The sequence below is a fragment of the Callithrix jacchus genome, chromosome 5, assembly GCF_049354715.1.
Source record: "Callithrix jacchus isolate 240 chromosome 5, calJac240_pri, whole genome shotgun sequence".
NCBI classification, from domain to species: domain Eukaryota; kingdom Metazoa; phylum Chordata; class Mammalia; order Primates; family Cebidae; genus Callithrix; species Callithrix jacchus.
The window spans coordinates 150,768,350-150,789,801 of record NC_133506.1 but is presented as its reverse complement, the minus strand read 5'-3'; the positions used below and the strand labels follow the sequence as shown (position 1 = coordinate 150,789,801).

At 39.3% G+C, this 21,452-nt stretch overlaps 1 long non-coding RNA gene across 3 annotated transcripts in view; it reads right to left on the bottom strand.

Annotated features, from left to right (window-relative positions):
* LOC128932224 (uncharacterized) overlaps positions 1–21,452 on the bottom strand; it is a 161,626-nt gene that overhangs the window by 8,915 nt on the left and 131,259 nt on the right. The gene's annotated exons all lie outside the window — the stretch shown is intronic.

Here is a 21,452-nt window from a genome sequence, read left to right as displayed (position 1 = left end):
TGAGGTGCATCATATGAGGTTTGAGAATTGATCAGTGGATTTGACTACTTAGGAATCACGGATTTTGGTGGAATCATGAGGGCAAAACCTTAATTGAAGTCTGTGCAGGAGGACTGGGTGCAGTGGCTCACATGGGTAATCCCAGCACTTTGGGAGGCTGAGACAGGAGGATAGCTTGAGGCCAGGAGTCTGAGACCAGCCTGGGCAACATAGTGAGATCTCATCTCTAGAAAAAGTAAAAAGTACAGCTAGGCATGGTGGCACACACCTATACTTCAAGCTACTTGGGAGATGGGAGGATTGCTTGAGCCTGAGAGTTCTAGGCTGCAGTGAGCCATAATCATGCCACTGCATGCCAGCCTGGGCAACAGATTGAGGCACTGTCTCTAATAAAAGAAAAAGAAAAGTAATTAGTTCAGGAAACAAACCGAGTATGGACAACTGTTTCAAGAAAAGTTACAGTAAATGGGAGAAACTGGAGCAGAGAAATAATCCAGGAGGAGGATGTTTGGGTTAAGGAATTTTTCTTTCAAGTTGGGAAATAATAAAGCAGGTGTGTTTACTCACAGGAATGATCCAGTAGTGAGGGAACATGAAGATTATACTAGATTTTGGTAACTGCTTTTTCTGATTACACTTTGAACATTTTTTTCACATAATTTCAGTTTTTATGGATGGCTTAGTGGCTGCATTACATTCTTGGTTATGAACATAATGATATTTGGGCTGTTTAACTTTGTTTATCTTTGTTTATATTTTCCATTCTTTTTTTTGAGATGGAGTCTTGCTCTACTGTCCAGGCTGGAGTGCACTGACGCAATCTCTGCTCACTGCAAGCTCCGCTTCCCAAGTTCAAGTGATTCTCTTGCCTCAGCTTCTGGAGCAGCTGGGATTACAGGTGCCTGCCACCACACAGGCTAATTTTTGCATTTTCAGTAGAGATGGGGGTTCACCATGTTAGCCAGACTGGTCTCGAACTCCTGACTTTGAGGTGATACGCCCACCTCTGCCTCCCAAAGTGCTGGGATTACAGGTGTGAGCCACTGCACCCGGCTATTTTCCATTTCTAATTTTCAGTCAAGGGGTTTAATTATTGTAAAGTCTCATACACTGACACATCTGCTTTCCCAAAATCATGTTCCAGGTTTTCAGTGAGAGATTTGAACATTTATTTATTTCAAAAAAAAAATCTCAGCTTCTTTAGCCCCCACTTCTAGCTTAGTGTCATGCTAATAATGAGTCGCCAGGATATTGGAGCTTCAGAAAAATGCCCAAAGTAGCCCCACATCATTTCAACAGGATTGTTTTGAAGCAGTTGACAAAGTTTTACTGCCAAGAGGTATACTTTTTTCTTGATGTGTGTAGTATTTTATGAAGTTCCCCAGTGGAAGAGCTGAGTTGTGCTGAAAGGAAAGCATATGCCTTTAAGTAAGGGCTTTTTTAGATCTTTCAGTTGCTGTCTGTGAAACTGATTGATGTTTTTTTAACTTCCTACATGGAACTTTTCTGGCAGTCATTGTTTTTGCTTCAAAGTGGGGAAGACAAGTAGGAGGCTTTTTGTAGTTATTTCAAAAGGGAGGGGTGTGAATAGTGGTAAGTATATAAACATTGGGAGGGGAATTTATAAATATTATAAAACAAATTCTAAACACTTATAATGAATTAAAATATTAGAAATAAGTAAAATAAATTATAAATGTAAAATAATATAAATATTAAATATAATCAATCGTACCTTATAAATAAGTTATGATATAATTATAAATAAATTATAACATTTAAAATATAGATATATTTTATTTAAATATTTATGTTATGAATATATAAATTATAAATATGATATGAATCGGCTAGAGTATTTTAATATTCTGCAACTGAAAAAAACTTATTTCTTAATTTGCAGGTTAGAATTAAAGAGAGGGAAAGGTCTACTTCATAGCTGCTCCCCCAAAACATACAATCACACAGAATTTCACACTTTTTTGCAGCCATAACTCCTTTTTGAATTGTAAATTGTCAAAATCTCAAACGAACCACATCGGTGTTATATAGATTTTGAGATGCTGAAAACAGACAGAATTTGTGGTTTCCTCTAATTTTTTGAACATTATTTGCACAGTGTAGGTGGCCTTAAAGATTAAAGGGTTTTTTGTTTTGTTTTGTTTTTGATGAGAGTTAATTATAGAATTTTACAATCATTTGAGTTCTGTATAAAAGCCTTAATGAAAAATCGCTGGACAACAATGTAAAGCCTTTTAAAAACAAAGTTCTCCTCAGTGTAGGACGGTATTGATTTTTAGTCTGTATTTACAGGATGTAAAACAGCTCTGAAAATGGAAAATCTTTTCATAACTCACTTGACCACAAAACTTGCTCTGATCTGAACTCATTTGGCCATGAAACTTGACCTTAACTGACATGAGGCTATGATTAGTCTTTATTCGTCCCACTCTATGTAAGTAATCATACATTTCTATACAGCAAAATAATGTATTTCATTACGAAAGCTGCCTCAGAACACTGCTGAAATATTCTGAATACTGAAGCACCTCTGACTCCAAGGGTTTCAGAAGAGGGATTGTGAAGTTACAAACTTTTCATTTTAAATTCTGATATATTGCTCTTTCACATTTCCTTCTGAAAATAATTGGCGAAATGTTCAGAAAGCCTTGATATGAGAATTCTGAAGTAGAGTTCAAATTTAAATTAGAATTACCTAGCACCGTATTCCTATTTTTTCAGTTCCTATTGAAATTTACTATGTTGAATTAAAATAGGAAAAGAGTTTTAATGATTAAGAAATTGGTCTGGTTGAAGTGTCGCATATATTTCCATTCATTCCTTTTCATTCTCTGTTCTTTCCCAGCACTTAAAAATTTTATATTTTGGATATATATTTTATGATTTACATTGAATGATATATAATTGATACTTTTATCAATCTATTGATAAAAGGAAATATATTTCTGTGGTCAAATTGTTCCTGGTTGAGATTGTGGACACAGGTAAAGTTTGAGCAGACCCAGACGGTAATTTCTCCCTTAGGAGATTTTTGGAAAACTTAATTTAAACACACAACAGAGGTGAAAAAATGACCAAAAGAGCTTTGCTTTGTTTTTTGTTATTTCATGGTTGTTTATTAATTTACCTCAAAAGGCAATGTTTGAAAAAAATTTTGATTTGTCTCTAAATAAAGAGATGCCTTGGTAAATATATAAATAGTTTCTTTGTTAATAAATAACATAAGTTGGAGAGATGACTGGAGAACTTCCCAAAAAACAGATGAACCAAAAGCTAAAAACAGGCCCAGGTAACCACTGGTAGGTATCTTTCTTTGGTGACTTGAACATTTGTATTCAATCTGATCTTCTGATTTTGACTCACATAGGTTGGGAATAAGGTAATTTCAATCCTGCTCCATTTCGTTGTTCTGTGTTTATAGGAAGTTTGGATTATGCATTTTTTTCTAGTTGGGTTAAGGAGATAAACACCCCAATTTTGCAAACAACAACAACAACTATAGCCCTCATGCAGAAAGGACTACCAAGGACCAGATGCCTGAGGAATACAGTTTAGAGCCATCCACTGAGCAACCAACTCAAGCAAGTCAAGGTCCTAACCGTGGGCCAAGGGAAGATGAAAGAGTTGGTGAAGAAAAGAACTGATAAAAACTGTAAACAATCTGTCGCTGAAATGAGGACAATGGCATGTATCCATATTTTCTTGTCATATCATATAATGACAGTACTTTCACACTAATTTTTTTTTTTTTTCTTTGAGACGGAGTTTCGCTCTTGTTACCCAGGCTGAAGTGCAATGGCGCAATCTTGGCTCACCGCAACCTCTGCCTCCTGGGTTCAGGCAATTCTCCTGCCTCAGCCTCCCGAGTAGCTGGGATTACAGGCACGCGCCACCATGCCCAGCTAATTTTTTGTATTTTCAGTAGAGACGGGTTTCACCATGTTGACCAGGATGGTCTTGATCTCTCGACCTCGTGATCCACCCGTCTCGGCCTCCCAAAGTGCTGGGATTACAGGCTTGAGCCACCGTGCCCGGCCACTAATTTATTTTTATCTCTTCCACTCCCCTAGTATATATAGGATGTGATGTGATGGTCACCTTTACAGATTTGGTCCAGAGGCATCAGAAGACCGATATGGGATTAGGAGAAAACTTGGTTAAAAAATAAATAAAAACAAAAACAAACCAAAAAACTTGGCCCCAAATTCCTGAATTCAGAGCTGTATGCAAAACAGAGAGACTCTTGAGTGTTTTCCTTTTGGAGATAGAGTGAGTTTTAATTTATTTAGTTGCATTGAGGGTTTTTTTTTATTTCAAAGTTTAAGCACATAAGAAGATTATGTGTAGGTATTACAAAGACAAGTGGACATTTGTCATTCTTGGTCCCTATCACTGTCATCCTGTCTGCCTAATGCCGAGGTCCAAACTCAAAATCGCAGTCCCTTGCCAGGAGGAGGTAAACAGTGGAGCCAGGTGCTGACAATCAGGAGCCTTGTGCTATATTCCTTTCAGAAATGAGTCTTCTGGGGAACGAGCTCTGCTAGGGCTTCTTTGCTGAAGCAGGTGTCAGTGGAGCTGCTGGCTTTGGGCAGGGCAGCTTGAGGGTGGCCTGTGGAGCACAACATATAGGACTACATCCATCCAATGCCTGTGAGCTTCTAAGTGTCCAAAAAATGGTTGCTATTGATACCAGTAGTAGCAGCAGCAGCGTATAATAAAGTTCCCTAATTCTGATGCATTTAAGTTTAGAATAGATGGCCACCTGAGATAGTGTAGAGTACTTGTGTTACAGACCATGGACTCTTAGGTTTCTCATATAATGGAAATTAACACAAGCCAAGTAGATTTCCAGATAAGGCTCTATTTTGGGGGCTTGTGCAAGGGAAACAGCTAAGGTGCAGGGATTTTCCAGCTGGCTCTCTGAAAATGGCTGAGTAGGGAATTTTTATTAGGTGGAGAGTAGGAATTGAAATTAGGGGTAGGGTTTGCAGGCTGGGTAAAGCATGGGAGGTTTAGGGTATGCAGGGCAGCACATCTGGTTGCCATGGTTATGGCAACCTGGAGGTCTGGCTGGTGGCAACAAGGCTGTGAATCAATCATCCGACATTCCTCCCAAGGTGGAATACTCCACAACCTTGGTTCAACATTGTGGCTCTCCGAAGGACAGTTACCGGAATTCTTTAAGTAAAAGGCATGGTTAAACATTATGAGAGTGCAGAAAAATGCCTGTTTTCTTTGTATGACTAAACCCTTGGGGTTAGTGCATACAGCATCAGCGAGGCAGTAGTCTGGGTTTTGTGCAGAGAGGAAGAAAAGAAAAAAGTATCTGAAGGAGAAGCTGTGTCCCACCCCTGTCTTACTTGGACTAAGGGACTTTGTTGCACATGGCTTACTTTTCTGTTTTCCTTGCCCTCATTCCATAGGGTAGCTGTCCTGCCCTAGAGGGCCATCTCTAAGGGCTCTGTCTTTGTTTGTGCTGCTATAACACAGTACCACAGAGTGGATGATTTATAAAGAACAGAAATTTATTACCAGTAAAGGCAAAAAACACAATTATTTTTGCACCAACCTAATATTTCTCACAGTGCTGGATGCTGGGAAGCCCCAAATCGAGACACTGACAGGCTTACATGGAGTCTGTTACTCCTTTCTTTTTACTTGTTGCTCCATTTTAGAATGGAAATGTCTATCCTACGCCTTATTGTTGTATTTTGGAAACAAATCACTTGTTTTATTTCCCACGCTCATAGTTGGAGTGAAATTCACCTCAGGATGAATTGTGCCTGGAATCTCACCCATATCCAATTTAGATTAGACTTTGGACTTAGACTTTAAAGTCACGCTGGAATGAGTTAAGACTTTGGGGGGCTACTGGGATAGAATGAATGTATTTTGTGTGTAAGAAGGATATAAATTAAGGGGGCCAGGGGCAGAATGCTATTGTTTGAATGTGTCTCTTCCAAAATGCCAATGTTGCCCATGTGTTGGCATTAAGAGGTGTGGCTTTAAGACATGATTCTGTCCTAAAGCCTCTGCCCTCATCAGTGGATTTAAGGCCTTACAAATGAGGCCACATGCACTGCTCATCTCCCACTTGCTCTCTTCTGCTCTGCTGCTATGTGAACACAGGTCCCCTCCCCTCCTGAGGATGCAGCCTTCCCATGACAATGGAGCCTGTCAGTGTCTCGATTTGGGGCTTCCCAGCATCCAGCACTGTGAGAAATATTAGGTTGGTGCAAAAATAATTGTGTTTTTTGCCATTACTGGTAATAAATTTCTGTTCTTTATAAATCACCCAGTCTGTGGTACTGTGTTATAGCAGCACAAACAAAGACAGAGCCCTTAGAGATGGCCCTCTAGGGCAGGGACAGCTACCCTATGGAATGAGGGCAAGGAAAACAGAAAAGTAAGCCATGCGCAACAAAGTCCCTTAGTCTAAGTAAGACAGGGGTGGGACACAGCTTCTCCTTCAGATACCTCTGCAGAGGTTGGGCCCCGAAGCCCCTGGGCAGCCCTCACAGCACCCTCACAGCTTTGCTGGGCACAGCCCATGCAGTAGCTCTCACTGGTTGGAGTCAGGTGCCTGCAGCAATTCCAAGATGGTATTGCATGCTGGCAGCTCTACATACACTTATGGGGTGTTGGGGGTGACCATGCCTCTATGGTTCCACTAAGCATTGCCTTAGTAGGGGTGGTTCCGCAGTGGCCATCTTCTGAGGCAAGTCTCTGCCTGATCCCTGAGGCTATCAACATCCTTTGAAATCTAGGTGGAGGAAGCCATACGTCTAAAGCACCTGCACCCTGCAAGCCTGCAAAGTTAGCACCATGTGGACACCGCCAAGGCTCATCATTTATGCCTTCTAATGCAATAGCCCAAGACACACCTTGACACATCTGTGCACAGCTGGGCAGCGCAGACTCCTCTCAGCCTGAGCATTAGACTTAAGGTCCCCACAGGAGCCTTAGTTCCCTCCCTTTAAATTGCTTTGACCCTGAGGTCCTGTCACTCTGGGCTGGTGATGGCAAGGGCAGCCTCTCTGAGTTATTCTCTCATTGTCTTGATGAATAGCACCTGGCTTCCTTCTAGCCACACTGATCTCCTTACCCAATGGTCTCTTTGCCACACTCTTGGTTTTCTCTACTAAACACACTCTTTATTCTTTTTACATGGCCAGGCTGCAAATTTTCCAAATATTTGTATTCTGCATCTCTTTGAATTACAATTTAATTTTCACCTCTAAATTATTGATCTCTTCTTATATTTTGCTATCAGCAATTAAGAGAAATCACACAGCACCCTCAATAATTGGCTGTTGAGGAGTTTCTTTTTGCAGATATCCTAGTTTGTCCCTCTTATGTTCTGCCTTTCAGAGTCCTAGGTCATGGACATAATTTAGCCAAGTTCTTTGTTGCTTTGTGACAAGGATGGTCATTTCTCCGGTTTCCAGTACCTTGTTCCTCATTTCTACCTGAGACCTCATCAGAATTGTCTTCATTGTCAATGTTTCTACCAACATTCTGTTCACAACCACTTAGATAATTTCTGAAAATATTGAGGCTTTCCCTATGGCTCCTCTCATCTTCTGAGTGCTCACCAGCATTGCCCTCAATGATCCCTTCATGGAAATAGAGTCTCACGGTATTTTCCAGCACTCGCTTCAAAACTGTTCTGGTCTCTACCCATGATCCAGTTCCAAAGCCGCTTCCACGTTGTCAGGTATTTGTTATAGCAACACCCCACTTCTCTGGTTCCAATTTATGTCTTAGTTCATTTATGTTGCTATAACAGAATACCCCCCAGACTGGGTAATTTACAGAGAACAGAAATTTATTTCTCTCAGCTCTGGAGGCTGAAGTGCAAGATCGAGGTACAGGTAGGTTTGGTGTCTGGTAAAAGATGCATCTCTGATGGGAAGATTGCTGTGCCCTCATATGACAGAAGAGTGAATGAGAGGAATTCTTTGGGATGCCCCCTTCCCAAGGGCTTTAATCTCATTCACCAGGGAGGAACCCTCATGACCTGATCACCTCTTGAAAGCCTTACCTTTTCATAGTGTCGCATTGGCAACACTTGAATTTTGGAAGAGATACATTCAAGCCATAACAGACTCCTACCTCCCTTTTCATGAGGTCAGTGTGGGATCATGACTGAGAATGGCTAATAGAATGCTCTGTCTCCGTGGGTACAGTGATTTCCCCCAGGGGTGGGCATCTGATCCAACAGGGTTAAATTTGGGATTGATGCAGCTGCTGGGGGAGAGGAAAGAAGGTCTGTTTCTGAGATAATCACCCCTTATTATTTTCAAGCTACTGTGACCATCATTTTACACAGAGAGCCTAACCTGGCTTAGACGAGAACAAGCAGAAGGTAATGGAGGTGAGAAATGAAGAGAGAGAGGGAAGAGAGAAAGGGAGGGACTCAGTGGTATCTCGTGAACACACTGATCAAGCTACAGCTTGATCCTAAAGTTACCAATTGGACTTCCAGTGACGTGAGCTAACAAAGTCCGTTTTGATTTAAGCTTTGTTAGGACTAAATTTCTGTCCTTTGCAACAGGGAAAGTTCTGCCTTAAAGAACAAACGTGGTGTTTTAAAATCCTTAGATATTGAGAGTTTCTTAATATTTTTCTCTTTTCTTGAGCAGCAAATCATATCCAGACTCATATCATACTCCATGTGAATACTTCATTTTCTCAAACAGAACTTCAGAAAACAGTGTTTAAAAAATATGTAATTAAGCAAGAATAAAGAAAGACTGCTTGTATGGGTCAAAAATAGAAGATCAAAGTGTAACATGTTGCACACTCTAACAGAAATAAACTTTATGGTGATTGACTTCTCCAAGCGCTCCGCTGTCACCAGGCACTTCCCACCCTTGTCACCAGGAAAACAATCAGGTCGTCCCCCGCATCCATCTTTTACTACTCCTGAGGTTCTTTAACTTTATGAATTAAAAGAACTGAGAATAACTGAACTCACAGGATGAAATAAGAAATTTCTTATAGAGAACAGTTCGAAAAACTCATTTTAAAATTAAAAAGACCCGTTTGTGTAAAAAATAGTTTTGCTCTTAAGCAGATTTGGATTCGTCTTGTCAGCCCATTCCTGAGGCCCTGATCATTCTTGACCCCTTGTTTACAGTACTGTTAAACAGTGATCTCATTTTACTTCGTCTTCACAGCACCCTCTCATACACAAAGGCAAAGAAAGACTAGGGTTTTTTTTTGTTTTTTTTTTTTTTGGAGACTGTGTTTCGCTCTTGTTAACCAGGCTGGCGTGCAACGGCGCAATCTCAGCTCACCGCAATCTCCGCCTCCTGGGTTCAGGCAATTCTCCTGCCTCAGCCTCCTGAGTAGCTGGGATTACAGGCACGCGCCACTGTGCCCAGCTAACTTTTGTTTGTATTTTTAGTAGAGACGGGGTTTCACCATGTTGACCAGGATGGTCTCGATCTCTTGACCTCGTGATCCACCCACGTCGGCCTCCCAAGGTGCTGGGTTACAGCCTTGAGCCACCGCACCTGGCCAAGGCTAGGTTTTAAGAGGCTAAGAAACTAGCCCAAGTTTCTATCATTTATAAGTATGGAGCCAGGGCCAGGCTATCTGACTCTAAAATCTGGGTTTTTTTTTTTTCCTAGTAACTTGAGCTGTCTCTAAAATGTTCACTACTGATGTGATAATCACATAATGAAAAGTCTGTCTATGGGGAACATGTAGAGAAAAACATTTTGATGGAGACATGCAGAGATACACTGGAGCCAGCACACAGCAGCTCACAAGAGCTGATTATATGCATCTCTTCCCAACTCTGTATTCGGTGATGTCATGTTAGTAGTTTGAAACCAGATACAGTAGGAATATTTACACCACAGAAACTGGCTATGAATCAGGGCTTTTATTTGGAAAATCACAGATGCTATGAATCGGGGCTTTTATTTGGAAAGCCAATTGTTAAAGCTTTCACAGCATATCATTACCTGCAGTGAATAAACATGGTAGCTCATTTTTGTTTTTCAAGAATTAATGGAAAACATATATATATACATATAATTTGTGTATGTGTATATATATGCGCACACACACACACAAAACTGTGTGTGTGTATATATATATACATACACATACATATATGTGTATATATCTAAATAACCCTAAAAAATTCCATGCTTACAGATAGGAAGAATAAATATTGTAAAAATGGCCATACTACCCAAAGCAATTTATAGATTCAAAGCTATTTCTATCAAACTACCAATGCCATTTTTCATAGAATTAGAAAAAAAACTATTCTAAAATTCATATGGAGCAAAAAAAAAGAGCCCAAATAGCCAAAGCAACCCTAAGCAAGAACAAAAACAAGGGCATCATACTACCCAACTTTAAATGATACTATAATTTTGTAGTAACCAAAGTGTCATGGTTCTGGTTTAAAAAAAAAAAAGAGAGAGATGGAATAGATTAGAAAACCCAGGAATAAAGCTGCACATCTACAACCACCTGATCTTTAACAATGCAGACAATAGCAAGCAATGAGGAAATGACTCCTTAATCAATAAATGGTGCTGGGATAACTGGATAGCCATATGCAGAAGATTGAAACTGCACTCCTACTTTTCCCCATATACAAAAAGTAAGATAGATTAAAGACTTAAATGTAAAATCTAGAACTATAAAAACCCTATAAGGAAACCTAGAAAATACCATTCTGGACATAGACATTGCCAAAGATTTCATGATGAGGACTTCAAAAGCAATTGTGGCAAAAACTGACAGGTGAAACCAAATTAAACTAAAGAGATTCCGCACAGCAAAGGAAATTATCAATTGGGCAAATAGATACCCTACAGAATAGTAGAAAATATGTGCAAGCTATGCATTTGATAAAGGTCTAATATTCAGAATCCATAAGGAACTTAAATTAACAAGCAAAAAATAACCCATCACAAAAATGAGCAAAGGATATGAGCAGACACTTCACAAATGATTCATATTTGTTTCAAAAGAATTCACTTCCACTTAGATGATTTTGGACTTATCAAATTGAAAATATAAATAGAATTAAGGCAACTAGGATCATTTAAGAAACTAACATCAAGTAAGTATTCCTTTTCCAGCTAAATTTTGAGAAGAAAGACAAATTCAGAAAGAGATATTTCGAGACATTGAATTTTTTTAACTGTTAAATGTCTTAGAGGTGAGGATACCAGTTGCTTAATGAGGTATCATGCTACTTCAACCCTCTCCAGAAACTGAGTAGTGGGAAGGGAGATCTGAACCATGGCAGCCATTAAGTTCCAGCACTTGAGTCTCTTGTTAGCACATGCCGACTTTTCACTTGAAAAATATTGTTACTTTCTTACGAACGTCCCAGATCCGTGCACCAATCTACAGTGGAGACAAGTTGCTGAGACAGTACTTCACTCTAACTGACAGAAAAGTGCTATGAAGGTCATATTTTTTCAGGGAAAAAAAAATGTCAGGTGGAAAGACGTTGGATGAGAAATGAACAATTAGGATGACAGAGATATCTCATCACTGACAACAGCTTAATATAGAAAGACCGCTCTGCCACCAGCAATTCACTTTTAAAAAGAGGCTGAAACATCCTAGTTGGTTCAGAAAGCCAATGAATGGCTCAATTTCAGAGTTTAAAATTTAGATTTAGATTTCAATTCAGATTTCCAGCTTAAATTGGTTCTTTTGTTGTACAAATGTAAATGGTAACAAAATATGGAAAAGGAAATATAAAGTTAATTGAATATTAAAATATGATCCAACAAATCTGGAAGCCTATATTGAATATCAACTTTGTGTGAGATTTTGCGATAATAAGAGTTTATTAGAGAAAAAAATATATGTACCATACAGACAAATAGAAACCAATATGGGAGAGTCAGTGATGAGGGTCGTAAGAGTGACAGATGTATGTTCTGTAAGTGGTCACAAAAAAAGAGAAATCACTTCTGAGCCGATTGCAAAGACAAAATGGGATATACATCATCCCTAATACCCTGTTTGGAATGGATAAAAATAACAAAAGTGTAACTACTTCAGAGAATAAATTAGAGATGTGAATACAGTACTGACCCATAGTCTTTCTGTATCAGTTATCTGAGAATGAGTTAGGGGAACTAAAAACAGAAATTCTGCATTCCAGAAACATACTGGCCACACGAGCCCCAGAAGTGAGGGCTGAGCTGTGGTGAACAGGGCCAGGGAAAAGTGTACTGGCCTGGGAGGGAGAGCCCCAGGTCCTGTCCTGCCTGTGCCAGCAACTTGCTGTGACCTCATTTGTTTCTCTTAGTTGTAATGTCAGGCAGTTGGAGTATGGAAGCCTAAGGAACTTTTCCAGCTCTTCAATTCTGTGGTAATTCTTGCACTGTCACCCCCCAAGCACACTAGCTACTTTGTGCCTTTGATCATGGTTCACATATTAGAATATATATACTCCTCAAAAAGCCAGTTTGCACTGTGGACTGTTGCATGCCGTGCCATTTTTGCTGCCAGTTTCGGAAATGGAGAGCAGATGCTATGGTGCCTTAAGAGTGATATGCATGTGGTTCTCAACCTTGACTGCTCATCAGAATCTCCAGGGGAGCTTCAGAAGTACAGATATCCCACCCCCAGGAATTCTTACTTAGTTGATCTCATGTGTAGCCAGAGTATGAAAACTTGTAAAAGCTCCCCCACTCCTCTTCTATGCAGCTTGTGCTGAGAGCTACTGCATTAAGGGCATTTTCAGATCTTTGTTAACAGTACTAATTTTATAAATCACATCTTGCTGTCTGGCAAAACTAAATGCAGTTTCCTAATTTGCCTGTGTGAGTCTAAAGGAAACACAGGGTCTATCCCTTGTGGCTGATGAGGGGGCCATGTTAAGCTTGTCGTTTCTCCCAGCCCTAACCTCCAAAAACCAGAACCATTATGTCAAACCTCTGGTTGGAATATAGGCATGGGAATGAGGCTGTTCCTTCTTTTTCAAGCTGGTTCTGGGTCACCTGCATCTGAATCACCAGCAAAACTTACAATAAATGAGGATTATTTACTATACATGGGAGAAGCCTGGAAATCTATCCACGACTTTATATTTAATGTTTTTAATAATAGATGAAAACTGAAAATATAATGAATGAAACCCCAGAGGAAAAGCCACTAAATATAACTTGATAATAATATCTAAAGTTAGAGGTTTAGGAAATACCAAGAGGCCAATATTTAAAACAAGAGCTAGAGAGCTTCATCATCCACTAAAGATGGCTACTGTAATTTTTAAATGCTGTCATTCAGGAAAGACTGCCTAGAAAAAGCAGGCAAAATGGAAATCTTGGAATTGATTATTGCAAAATGAAAAGCATATGGTGTGCAACTGTACACATTTGGCACCCTTGTCCAAAGTAAATGCTATCTAAATGTAATATTTCCATGTCACACCAAGCCACAGCAAAAGTGACTGACCACAGGGCCAAGTTAAAAGAGCATTCTTTGGAGGCAATTATTCTTTATTCACAATGTACATCCTTGTCTTTTAAAAGAAAAATGCTACTTTAGTGTAATATGTCTTCAATCACATAGCCAAGTTAAATGCTTTAGCCATTGGGATAAAATCAGTATGGCCAGGATTGCAGAGAAGTCGAGAGAGAATATTTAATTCCACCCAGGGTCTTCCTAATGCTGTTTGAGTGATGCAAAGTAGAGAAGTTACTGTTGAAGGTATTAAATCATTCTCTGCTTGGGGAGAGACTTAGGAAGCGCAGAGGAGGCAGGATTTCTTCCCCTGTGTGTCTGGGAGGACCATGAAGTGAAAAACTAGCCAAAAGTAAACCAAATGCTTTAGGGGTATCTATTGCTGCAACAAAAGCCACTCAAAATGTGTCGCCTGAAACAATGACTGTTTCATTTTTTTTCTCTTGATTTTGTATGTCTTTTGGGCAAAGCTGGGCCAGGAGATTCTTCTGATCCACAGGACATCAGTGGGTCATTCTGTGGTACTTAGCCCCATCTCTGAAGGGTCCAACTGACCTATTCACATACCTGGCACCTTAGTGGCGGCCCTGGAAGGCTGAGCTCAGCCTTTTCTTCCTCATGCAGTCTCAGGACCACTCCCGTGAATGGCTAAACTTACACAGCAGGTCAGGACCCCAAGAGGCTAAGGCAGAGAAGCTGCTACTCCTCTGAAAGACTAGGTCCCAAATGGCCGTTGCTTCTGCCATATTTCATTGGTCAAAGGAGTCACAGGTCAGCCTGGATTTGAAGGATGGGGAGGCAGATCCCATTTTTCCATGGGAAGAGTGTCAAAAAACTTTAGTGAGCCATAGCCTGCCCTCTGGCCACAAAGTATTTAGCTTTTTCCCAGATGATGCTCAAAGTTTATCCCATTATGGCATTGGTTCAGAGCCTAGGATCTCATTTTTCTAAGCCAGAGCCCCATCTCAACCCTTCTAGATTCTGGTGACTCCAATTCTTCCTTTAAGCTTGCTGAACTATCACATGGCACTGCCTTCTATGGCGATTCATCTCTCAGTGACCTCAGCATGCTTGTTTTGCCCTCTCAATCTCCCGACACTTCTGTAACCAATTCCCTATGTTAAATCCCCTTTGTGTGATGTAGCATGATTTCTATTTTTTCTGACTAGACCTCAATAGAAACAGATACTAAACCAAGGTGTTTGCTCTCTGTATATCTTGGTTTTGGGAGCAACGTGCTGTTAGCTGACCATCCAAAAGATGGAGGAATGTGTTGTTGACTGCCCACCTATTTTGCGCTTAAAGATGCCATGTTATTTTAACTGTAAAGATCTCTGCAGGTCTCCTGCTGCCACTCTGACCGTGCCACTCATTATAATTGTGCACAGCTTGCTTCTGATAATGAAGCAGCTCCTCTGCCTCTGTTATTTCAAGATCCTATTAGTGGATGAGGCGTCACCTGGAAGTAGAATTTCTGACCCCATAGCAATTCTTCTGAATCAGAATCTGCATTTTAACAATATCCTCAAGTGATTTGTATGCATTACATGTTTGAGAAGCTCTGATTTGCCTCAAATTTTGATTTCAACCCCAGCCTTATAAACCAAAAGACGATTGATCTTCTGGTCTAAGGCTATGGTTTTAAAACTAGGCTCTCTCCTGACTTCAATTAACCCAGCCATTATAATTCAGCAGGCTGGACCTAAAATGTTTACCCTAATATTGTCATTAATAGAACTGGAAAAATCCACCAGCAAAATTGAGAATTGTGTTTATTTAACCTAATCACACAAATAATACACAACCCCTTGCTTTGATTATAATCATTAGTAAATGGAAAACATTTCGTATTTTCACAAATATGTTTCATTTTTAAATACCTTCAACACCTTCATTTTTTTATTGTACTCTAGATTCTGGGGTACATGTGCAGATCATGCAAGATTGTTGCATAGGTACATTCATGGCAAGGTGGTTTGTTGCCACCATCCCCCCATAGCCCCCGCAACGGATCCCAGTGTGTGATGCTCCCCTGTTTGTGTCCAAGTGTTCTCATTGTTCAACACCTGCCTATGAGACAGAACATGCGGTGTTTGATTTTCTCTTCTGTGTCAGTTTGCCAAGAATGATGGTTTACAGTTTCATCCATGTCCCTACAAAGGACACAAACTCATCACTTTTTATGGCTGCACAGTATTCCATGGTGTATATGTGGCACATTTTCTTTGTCCAATCTATCATTGATGGGTATTTGGGTTGGTTCCAGGTCTTTGCTATTGTAAACAGTGTTGCAATGAACATACGTGTGCATGTGTCTTTATAATAGAAAGATTTATAGTCCTTTGGGTATATATCCAGTAATGGGATTGCTGGGTCCAGTGGAATTTCTATTTCTATATCCTTGAGGAATCACCACACTGTCTTCCACAATGGTTGAACCAATTTACATTCCCACCGACAGTGTTAAAAGTGATCCCATTTCTCCACATCTTCTCCAGCATCTATTGTCTCCATATTTTTTAATGATCACCATACTAACTGGCATGAGATGATATTTCAATGTGGTTTTGATTTGCATTTCTCTAATGACCAGTTATGGCAAGCATTTTTTCATATGTTTGTTGGCCTCATATATGTCTTCTTTTGAAAGTGTCTGTTCATGTCCTTTGCCAACTTTTGGATGGGTTTGTTTTTTCTTGTAAATCTGTTTCAGTTCTTTGTAGATTCTGGATATTAGCCCTTTGTCAGATGGGTAGATTGCAAAAATTTTTTCCCATTCTTTTGGTTGCCTGTTAACTCTAATGATTGTTTCATTTGCTGAACAGAAGCCCTGGAGTTTAATTAGATCTCATTTATCTATTTTGGCTATTGTTGCCATTGCTTTTGGTGTTTTAGTCATGAAGTCCTTGCCTATGCCTATGTCCTGAATGGTTTTTCCTAGGTTTTCTTCTAGGGTTTTTATGGTGTTAGGTCTATGTTTAAGTCCTTAATCCATCTGGAGTTAATTTTAGTGTAAGGTGTCAGGAAGGAGTCCAGTTTCTGCTTTCTGCACACTGCTAGCCAGTTTTCCCAACACCATTTATTAAACAGGAAATCCTCTCCCAATTGCTTGTTTTTGTGAGGTTTGTAAAAGATCAGATGGTTGTAGACGTGTGGTGGTGCTCTGGAGGCCTCTGTTCTGTTCCATTGGTCTATGTCTTTGTTTTGATAACAGTACCATGCTGATTTGATTACTGTTGCCTTGTAGTATAGCTTGAAGTCCAGCAGCGTGATGCCTCCAGCTTTGTTCTTTTTGCTTAGGATTGTCTTGGCTATGTGGGCTCTTTTTTGGTTCCATATGAAGTTTAAAGTGGTTTTTTCAATTCTTTGAAGAAGGTCATTTGTAGTTTGATGGGGATAGCATTAAATCTAAATTACTTTGGACAATATGGCCATTTTCACAATATTGATTCTTCCTAACCATGAGCATGGAATGTTTCCCTATCTGTTTGTGTCTTCTCTTATTTCCTTGAGCAGTGGTTCATAGTTCCCCTTGAAGAGGTCCTTTACATCCTTTGTTAGTTGCATTCCTAGGTATTTTATTCTCTTTGTAGCAATTGTGAATGGGAGTTTACTCATGATTTGGTTCTCTGTTTGTCTGTTGTTGGTGTATAGGGATGCTTGTGATTTCTGCACATTGATTTTGTATCCTGAGACTTTGCTGAAGTTGTTTAGCTTACGGAGAGTTTGGGCTGAGATGATGGGGTCTTCTAAATATACAATCATGTCATCTGCAAATAGAGACAATTTGGCTTCCTCCTTTCCTATTTGAATACCTTTTATTTCTTTTTCTTGCTTGATTTCTCTGGCTAGAACTTCCAGTACTATATTGAATAGGAGTGGTGAGAGAGGGCATCCTTGTCTAGTGCCAGATTTCAAAGGGATGCTTCCAGTTTTTGCCCATTCGGTATGATATTGGCAGTGGGTTTGTCATAAATAGCTTTTATTATTTTGTGATAAGTTCCATCAATACCTAACTTATTGAGAGTTTTTAGCATAAAGGGCTGTTGAATTTTGTTGAAGGCCTTCTCTGCATCTATTGAGATAATCATGTGGTTTTTGCCTTTGGTTCTATTTATGTGGTGGATCACATTTATGGACTTGCATATGTTGAACCAGTCTTGCATCCCTGGGATGAAGACTACTTGATCATGATGGATAAACTTTTTGATGTGCTGTTGCAATTAGTTTGCCAGTATTTTTTTTTAAGATTTTTGCATCTATGTTCATCATGGAGATTAGCCTGAGGTTTTCTTTTCTTATTGAGTCACTGCTGGGTTTTGGTATCAGGATGATATAGGTCTCATAAAATGATTTGGAAAGGATTCCCTCTTTTTGTATTGTTCGGAATAGTTTCAGAATGATTGGTACCAGCTCCTCTTTGTACGCCTGGTAGAATTCGGCTGTGAACCCATCTGGACCTGGACTTTTTTTTGGTTGGTAGGCTTTTAATTGCTGCCTTAACTTCAGCCCTTGTTATTGGTCTATTCAGGGTTTCAACTTCTTCCTAGTTTAGTTTTAGTAGGGTGCAAATGTCCGTGAATTTATCCATTTCTTCCAGGTTTACTGGTTTATGTGCATAGAGTTGTTTGTAGTAATCTCTGGTGGTAGTTTGTATTTCTGTAGGATCTGTGGTGATATCCCCTTTATTGTTTTTTATTCCATCTATTTGATTCTTCTCTCTTCTCTTTTTTATTAATCTGGCTAGCAGTCTGTCTATTTTGTTGATCTTTTGGAAAAACCAGCTCCTGGATTTGTTGATTTTGAAGGGTTTTTTTGTGTCTCTATCTCCTTCAGTTCAGCTCTGATCTTAGTTATTTCTTGTCTTCTGCTAGCTTTTGAGTTTTTTTATCTTGCTCCTCTAGCTCTTTCAATTTTGATGATAGGGTGTTGATTTTAGATCTTTCCTTGTTTCTCATGTGGGCATTTATTGCTCTAAATTTCCCTCTAGACACTGCTTTAAATGTGTCCTAGAGATTCTGGTAAGTTGTGTCCTCATTCTTGTTGGGTTCGAAGAACAACTTTATCTCTGCCTTCATTTCATTGTTTATCTAGTCAACATTCAGGAGCCAGTTGTTCAGTTTCCATGAATTTGTGTGGTTCTCAGTTAAGTTCTTAATTCTGAGTTCTAATTTGATTGCACTGTGGTCCAAGTGACTGTTCGTTATGTTTTTTTTCATTTGCTGAGGATTTACTTCTACTTATGTGGTAATTTTAGAATAAGTGTGATGTGGTGCTGAGAAGAATGTATATTCTGTGGTTGTGAGGTGGAGAGTTCTGTAGATGTCTATTAAGTCTGCTTGTTCCAGATCTGGGTTCAAGTCCTTGATATCCTTGTTGATTTTCTGTCTCATTGATCTCTCTAATGTTGACAGTGGAGTGTTAAAATCTCCCACTATTTTTGTGCAGGTGTCTAAGTCTTTTTGTAGGTCATTAAGAACATGCTTTATGTATCTGGGCATTCCTGTATTGGGTGCATATATATTTAGGATAGTTAGCTCTTCTTGTCGTACTGATCCTTTCACCATTATGTAGTGTCCTTCTTCGTCTCTTCAGATCTTTGTTGGTTTAAGTCAATTTTATCAGAGATAAAATTGCAACCCCTGCTTTTTTTTTTTTTTCTGCTCTTCATTTGTTTAGTAGATCTTCTTCCATCCCTTTATTTTGAGTCTATGTGTGTCTTTGTATGTGAGATTGGTCTCCTGAATACAGCACACTGATAGTTCTGATTTTTTATCCAGTTTGTCAGTCTGTGTCTTTTGATTGGGCATTTAGGCTATTTACATTTAATGTTAATATTGTTATGTGTGAATTTGATCCTGCCATTTTGTTACTGGTTGTTTGTTTTGTCTGTTGGTCAACACAGTTTCCTCATTGTGTCATTGGTCTTTACCATTTGGTTCATTTTTGCAGTGGTTGGTACTGGATTTTTTTTTTTCTGTGTTTAGTGCTTCCTTCAGGAGCTCTTGTAGGGCAGGTCTAGTGGTGATGAAATCTCTCAGCAATTGCTTGACCATAAAGAATTTTATTTCTCCTTCACTTATGAAGCTTAGTTTGGCTGGATATGAGATTCTGAGTTGAAAGTTCTTTTCTTTAAGGATGTTGAATATTGGTCCTCACTCTCTTCTGGGTTGTAGGGTTTTTGCTGAGAGGTCTGCTGTGAGTCTGATGGGCTTCCCTTTGTGGGTTACCTGAACTTTCTCTCTGGCTTCCCTTAGCATTTTTTCCTTCATTTCAACCCTGGTGAATTGCTGAGTTGTCAGCAATTATGTACCTTGGGGTTGTTCTTCTTGAGGAGCATCTCTGTGGTGTTCTTTGTATTTCCTGTATTTGAATGTTGGCCTGCTTTGCTAGGTTTGGGAAGTTCTCCTGGATAATATTTTGAAGAGTGTTTTCCAGCTTGGATGGATTTTCCTTGTTCTTTTCAGGTACACCAATCAAGCACAGATTAGGTCTTTTCACATAATCCCATATTTCTTGGAGGCTTTGTTCAATTCTTTTGACTCTTTTTTCTCTTTTCTTGCCTTCTCTTTTTATTTCATTGAGTCGATCTTCAATCTCAGATATCCTTTCTTCTGCTAGATCGATTCAGCTATTAAAACCTGTGTATGCTTCACAAAGTTCTCGTGCTGTGTTTTTCACCTCCATTAAGTCATTTATGTTCTTCTCTAGGCTGGTTATTCTAGTTAGCATTTCATCTAATCCTTTTTCAAGGTTCTTAGTTTCTTTGCATTGGGTTAAAACATGTTGTTTTAGCTCAGAGAAGTTTGTTATTACTCACCTTCTGAAGCCTGCTTCTGTCAGCTCATCAGAATCATTTTCTGACCTGTTTTATTGCCATGCTGTTGAGTTGTTGTGATCTCTCTGGAGAAGAGAGGTGTTCTGGACCTTGATGTTTTCATCATTTTTGCACTGGTTTCTTCCCATCTTCTCTGAGTGGACATCCTTTCCAGGTGGGGCAGTGCCCCACTGTGCCTTGGCTGGATGCCTTTGGGCTGATTTTGCTGCCTTTTTCGGGGGTTAACTCCACTGTTCAACCAGTCCCTTTAAAACAAAACTGTTTTAAAGGGAAGGTAGCCAGCTATGGCTACCATGTCCCCTGTGGAATGCAACCTTCAGATTTACTCCCAGAAGTATACAGTAATATATGCAAAGACATTCATGGCAGCAAAAATCTAGCAATAATCTCAATGATCATCATGAAGACAAATTATGACTTTATAATTTGAAAAGTTATGCAGCAGTTAAAAGGAATGAAGTATATCTATGTGGAAAAGTGTTCCAAATGCTATTAAGTGGAGAAACAAAGTTGAACTATATAGAAGGATATATATTCATGTGTGTGTATAACTACATAGAAAGATATACATAGATGTATAGAAATAGATACATGTAAAGTGATTTTATTTAAGAAAAGGGAAAGAGAATGAGGAAAAGAGATATAGGTTACTATATCTAGATAGATTTATTAATTTTTTAATAATATACAATAGATTGTAAATAAAATTTGTCTCTGGGTTATGGAAATGGGAAATGGGGTTGAGTACAGGCTTTTACATTCTTTGGTACTGATTTAACTTTTCATCATGAACATGTATTACTTTTGAAATAAATACATTAGTAAGCATTAGCATCAGGATACAAGAAAAAAAACCACACAAGTAATTCAAAGTATTTTAATAAGTACATTTACTGATAGAACTTTTGAAAGTAAAACTCATATGGAGCATATGGCGCTGTTAGGACTGGGCCCCCTGAAGTTCTTTACTCTCAATCTTATCCACACAGATCATCCAGCAATTCATCAGGCTAAATTTTCCTGCTCTAGCACTGGCTCTAGTGGTGCTTTTGATTCTTGGGCTTTTGCCCAAGAAAGTTGTGATTCTCTCTATCAGCCTGTCTGTCACATCAATTTGGGGGTGACAGAC